At 52.9% G+C, this 6,000-nt stretch overlaps 1 protein-coding gene across 1 annotated transcript in view; it reads left to right on the top strand.

Annotated features, from left to right (window-relative positions):
* Positions 1-6,000, top strand: part of ARHGEF18 (Rho/Rac guanine nucleotide exchange factor 18) — a gene marked incomplete in the record, with an annotated part of 84,142 nt that overhangs the window by 22,926 nt on the left and 55,216 nt on the right.

Raw genomic sequence — 6,000 nt, 5'->3', positions numbered from 1 at the left:
AAAGATCCGTTCCAGGCGTCTCTCTGGGCTTCTGGTCGTGCTTAGCCTGTGACAGCTTCACCCCAGTCTCCGTGGAGGCTCCCTGTGTGTGTCTGCAAGTCCCCTCCTGTAAGGACCGGGTCATATGGATCAGGGGCTCACCTCCTCCAGGGTGGCCTCGCTTTAACTGAGCCCACCTGCCAGGACCTTATTCCCAAATAAAGCCGTTTTCTGATGTGGCAGGGTGGGGGGGACTACGGCAACACAGAAGCTGGGGAGAAGGACCGAAATTCACCCCGTAACAGGTGGCTTCCTGCCTCCTCGGCTCTCGGTTTCAGGGTCTAGACCACAAGGGTCTCTGTTCAGAAAAAAGGGTTCGAGAGGTTCCAGAAGGAGATGCTCCAGTCCTCACTGATTTAGAACTTAACCCTTTGGAAAATGAGCCGCCACTTTGAAGGGAATGCAAAGGAGACACCAGCAATTCCATGCTTAAATGGATGCTTGTGAGAGGTGAAAAATAGAAAGAGGCGTGTGGGTCCCACCACAGGAGTGTACTTGGCAGGCTGGGGGCACAGGGGAGGCACTGGTTCGAGTCCTAGCCCACCCTAAAAAGCTGGGTATCATGGTGCACACCAGTAACGCTGGCTAACCTGGAGGCTAGGGCAGGGGTGTCCCGAAATTTGTGTGTGTGTGTGTGTGTGTGTGTGTGTGCATGTGTGTGCACCCCAGATGCTGATGGATGGGGAAATGGAGAAGGGATTGCAGTGTGATCACACCCCAATGGGGGCATTTTCTCGCTTTCCCTTTATCTCTAGTTCACACACAGGCCCCCGGCAAAGGTTTTTTATGTTTATTTTTACTTTTGCTATTTGTTGTAATTTTATTTATTTATTTATTTTATTTGACCAGAGACAGAAAGAGTAAAAAAAAGAGAGAGGGAAAGTGAGAGAGCAAGCCACCAGGTCCAGGATTTGAACTGTGGTCAGCCATGTGGGAGTCCAGCACGTTAACCAGTGTGCCACCTGCTGGCCCCCAGAAAAGTTTTTTTTTCCACATGAAAAATTTTTAGTTTATTAATCCTCTCATGAAAACTCCGCACACTCACCGCACACAGGCATTGCAGAAGCTTCACTCCGACGGCTCTCCAACCTTTAGCTCACTTTTGCCAGCATCGCCCTCGGCCTTTGCAGTCCCCAACTTTCTTCGTTCTGTTATCGCGTTCCTTTCGCTGTTTCTTTGACGTCTTTTTCTTCTCATAGAGGCCATGTCTTGCAAGTCTATATTTGGGTTCATTTTTTTTTTTTGAGAGAGATGTTTGCTATAGGGTGTGTGAGCTCACTGGAGAGACAGAGAGACAGAGGGAAAGAAATCATCCCCCAGGTGGGTGGCCACACCACAATCCCTCCTCCTCCACTCTCCTCTTGGGATCTTGGGCATACGCACCCTGCATGAGTTTTAAGCCACTAGATCTGGGTCTCAAACCACGGTCAACTACGTGGGAGTCCAGCGACATAACCATTATGCCATCTGCTGGTCCCTACTGTGCATGTTTTACAGTGACTGGCTTGGGGGAGATCTTCTTGGCCTGCTTGGCCAACCTGAACCTTGGGTGAGCACTGTTTGACTCCACGCCTGGTGTCCACCCAGCTGTGCCTGGACTGGACAAGCAGCCTGGTCTGGGGTGTTGATTGGCAGCTGAGGGGACACTGGTTCCAGAGGCGTCCAGAATACCTACCGGCGTCTCAGCACTGGGGCAGGGCGGGTGTCTGGTGTGTTTCAGACCGTGCACACCTGTTTGGGGGTATCTTACAGCATCTCTATTGGTGGCATCTACTATGCGTTTGGGGGTACCCACGAGCTCCCTTGGCCTCCCCAGTATGTGTCTGGGTACCTGAAGGCCTGTTGGGGGTTACCCAATAGCTCCTGGGTGGAGGTATCTGGTGTTTTGGGGATATTTGGCATGTTTATCGGATTCTGAATGTTCACTTTTGAGGACCTGGTGGACTTAGGTGTGTGTTGGACCTTCACATCTGAAAGTCTGTCGTGGGTATCTGATGGCACCTGGCTGGGGGGCTGGTGTGTGTTCAGGGTACCTGATGGCCTACACTGGGGTGTCTGAGACCTCCCTGAGAGGTTATCACTCCTGTAACCTGCACCCTCGTCACAGGTGACAGGCCCCAGCCTGTCCATTTGTCGAACTCTCCCCCCTCGGACTCTGGCCACCCAACGGTCCCCTTTAGGTACCCCAGCTCTCTGACACTCCCATCTCCAGGCATTCCCGGACACCCTCCAAGCCCCCAGGATTCCCTCGCAGACCCGCTCGTCACCCAGGTTCCTGCTGGTCCCACAAAACACCCCCCCAACCCTACTGTTCTCCCCTCAAGGTACCCCTGCACCCTGCTTTGTCCTCAAGTGCCCCCAGCCTCACCAACACCCAGATCCTCGATCTCCCCTTAAAAGAACACCCCATGGGACCAGCAGTGGCATGGTGATTAAGGCGCTGGACACTCCCACATGGCCGACCATGGTTCAAGGCCTGGACCTGGTGGCTTGCTCTCTCTCTCTCTCTCTGTCACTGTCACTGTCTAGTCAAGTTAAGATAAATGAATGAATAAATAAAATTAAATAATTTAATAAAAAAGAACACCCCCAACCCCACCGATCGCCTTCAAGGGCTGCCCTCACCCGCATTGTCCCCGCGAGGACCCTCCTCGCTCAGGTCCCGCGCACCCTAATGCCAGGTGGACGTCCCTTTGCAGCCATTCAGGGTACCCTCGGGCCACGCCCCTCCGTGGCCACACCCCCTGGTCCGCCTATGGGGGCGGGGCCGCGCATGCGCCGTTCGCACCGCCCACCGCCAGCTTCCGGCTCAGCGCTGCGGGCGCCAGTGGACCCGGGGACGCCGGGCAGCGGCGGCGGGCGTCAGAGTGGCCGAGGTGTGGCCGGAGAGGGACCTGCGGCGGACTGGGCCGAGGTGAGGGCGGCGGGGCGGCCTCGGGGCTCGCGGGGGCGGAGGCAGGCTGCGGGGGTGCGGGCCATGGCCGCCGGCCCTGGGGCTCTGCAGAGCGACAGGGGAGGAAGGTGACCTGGGCTCCCGCCGCTCCTGGCACCAGAGCCTGTGCAGAGTGGGGATGGGGTCACCCGCACCGGCGTCCAGCGAGGCCAGGCTTCGGGGCCGGCTGGGTGCAGACCCGTGCGGCTCGGGTGTGCACGCCCCGGAGTTGTGTCTGTCCCAGAGCTGGGCAGCTTATTTCCGGCAGGAATAGACGCCGGGCTGGGCCTGCGCGCCCCGACCCAGCTGTCTCCCCCTTCCCTTTGACCTGCTGCTCTGCTGAGATCCGAGCCATAGCGAGATGCCCGGCCAGGGAGAAAGGGGGGCGTGCAGTCTTACCCCCGAAGCGCAGGGGAGGACACAGCGTGCCCCCTTGGCCTGGCTCCAGGGGACAGACCTCCAGCCAGCATTGCACGGCCCCCTCTGTCCTCCTGGGCCAGGAGCGCTGGGACAGGGCAGCAGCTCGATGGCCCAGCGTGCTTTCGGGATGCGTTTTGTTGAGGTTGGTGATTTAGGACATCTGTGATCATAATCATTTTTAAAAATAAAATCTTAACGTCCTTTAAAACATTTCAAATGTAGTCTTAGAATGTATGTGAGAATGCAAGGAAAACAAACTAAAAAAAAAATAAATTATTTAATTTAATTTTATTCATTGTCATTATGACGACGATTATTTTCTTATCGAAGTTGACCAGAGAGAGAAGGAAAGTGAGAAAACCAGCCACCAGGTCCAGGACTCGAACCACAGTCAGCCATATGGGAATCCACTGGCCTCCTTCACCATGCCACCTACTGGCCCCAGCAAACCAACTTTCTAACGTCCTTGTATAACTAGAGGAAGTTTGTCTGGCGTGCTCTGTGTTTTTTATTTAACTTGACAGGTGGGAGACTAGTTGAACTCCGCACTGTAAACACTGTTGGTGAGGATCGTCAAGTAAAACGAAAGCCCTCTATCAAAACAGATTTGTGAGCAATGATGCTGGCGGCATGTAAAGGTTTGAAATTTGCCCGGAATACACCTCCGTGTCTGAAGTTGCCCGGTCTCCTCCTCTAATTCAGCTTATTTGTTATGCACTAGCATTGCAGAGAAAAAAACATGTCTTGTTCTCTGTATTTAAAAAAAAAAAAAATTCTTCAATTTAAAAAAAAAAAAAAAAAAAAGTGTGGAGTGCGCAGGCGTGAGGGTCAGAGCTGGGTTCTGATCCGAGTCCCACCCCCTGTCCACCGCGTGATGTTGCTGAGCCTCAGCCCCCCCCCCGCCTTTAAAGTGGGAATAAGGGTTGGTTGGGGTTCGAGGACACGCTGAGCCTCGGGGATATAGCAAGGTGCTCTCTAAACGTCCTGCAGCCTGTGCACGCACGCAGGCCCCCCGGGCTCGTGAGAACTGGGCTGTTTGGAGCATCTGGGTCGTTGCTGGGGCTGGGTCCGAGTTGATGCTTACCAAGAGATGGCATTTCTGTGGGTCAGCAAGCCTTCTTGACAGTTTTAAAAACTGAAGATGGGGCGAGCAGGTGGCATGGTGGTTGAGGTATTGGACCCCCACATGGTCAACCCCAGTTCAATTCCCAGACCTGGCAGCTTGCTCTCTCTCACTCTAGTCAAATTTTTAAAATATTGGTAATAAAGGGACCAGCAGTTAGCATAATGGCTATGTCACTGGACTCCCATGTAGTCTATCGTGGTTCGCGTCCTGGACCCGGTGGCTTAAACTCACGCCGGGCACGTGTGCATGCGTGCCCAAGATCCCGAGAGGAGAATGGAGGAGAAGGGATTGCGGCGTGGCCATCCCCCCTGGGGGGTGATTTCTCACTTTCTGTCTCTCTGTCTCTCTCTGTCTTTCTGGAGAGCGCATGTGCCCTGTAGCAAAAATCTCTAAATAATAATAATAATAATAAAAAAAACTGAAGACATTTCTTCTAGAACAAATGGAAGTGAACAGCCAGGAGGCATAGTACATAATACATGTCATCCTTGTGATTTGTTTGGGTTTTGTTTACCTCGTTTCATTTTCAAATGGCATATGTTAGGGACATGGGAATTAGAGTGTCTCTAATTCCTCTCCCTCCCTCCCTCCCTCCCTCTCTCCCTCTCTCTCTCTCTCTTCCTCACATTGACTTGAACATGCCCCCACTTGGAAAGGTGAAGTGGCACGTACCTGGTTTGAGGCCTTGCTGTGGTGTAATTTTCATTCCTGTCACACACTAGCAATTACGGCTGCAAAGCGGTTGCCCTTGTTTGTCACCAGGCTCAGGACGGGGCTGCGGTGACCAACTGTTTACCTTCCACGTGTTTAACATAGTTGGACTCCGTCTCAAGGTCTCCTTCACTCTCCACTCCTCCTAACTCCCGCTGCGACTTTGCAAAAAATCGTTCTCATTACAGAATGGGAAGCCCAGAGCCCTTGAGTGTATCCAGCCGGTCACTGCCTTAGTGCTAGCTGGTAGGCAAGTGGTACTTGCCCCCTCCCGAAAGTTGACGGGAGAGCAGATCTGCTTGGAAAACCCTCTCACCAAGTGCAAAACGATTCCAGTCACGTCTCTGGAGCTGCCTGTAGGAGTTTTTATTTGGAGGTGGAATGTGGCTGCTTGAGGCAGGGAGAAAAACGGGTTAAAATCCTGTCCCGGTGAAAGCGAATCTTACCCCTGCAGCTATGCTGTGTAAACTTAGGTTACCTTGTCTCTCTGCTTTGTTCATAGATAGATGCAAAGTTTCCTCGAGAATAGAGTGGTAAGGGGTTGTTTACAAAGTAGCAAAGGCGCTGTTTATGCATCTGAAACATAGCGCTACAATGTTAAGTGTCTTTTAGAGTATGCAGTTACATTGGGAATGGTTACATTTTAAACTCATGTAGCCCTTTTAGTATCAGTATCTCACTTAACCACTTTCTTGAGCTATAGGAGGGTACTTCAAAACTGTGAGTCCCGGATTCACGCCAGGTGCGTGCATGCGTGCGTGCCCAAGATCCC

This window comes from Tupaia chinensis, unplaced genomic scaffold, assembly GCF_000334495.1.
Source record: "Tupaia chinensis unplaced genomic scaffold, TupChi_1.0 Scaffold148210_1, whole genome shotgun sequence".
Taxonomy (NCBI): Eukaryota; Metazoa; Chordata; class Mammalia; order Scandentia; family Tupaiidae; genus Tupaia; species Tupaia belangeri.
The sequence above is the reverse complement of the archived record's forward strand: the minus strand, read 5'-3'. Positions and strand labels throughout refer to the sequence as shown.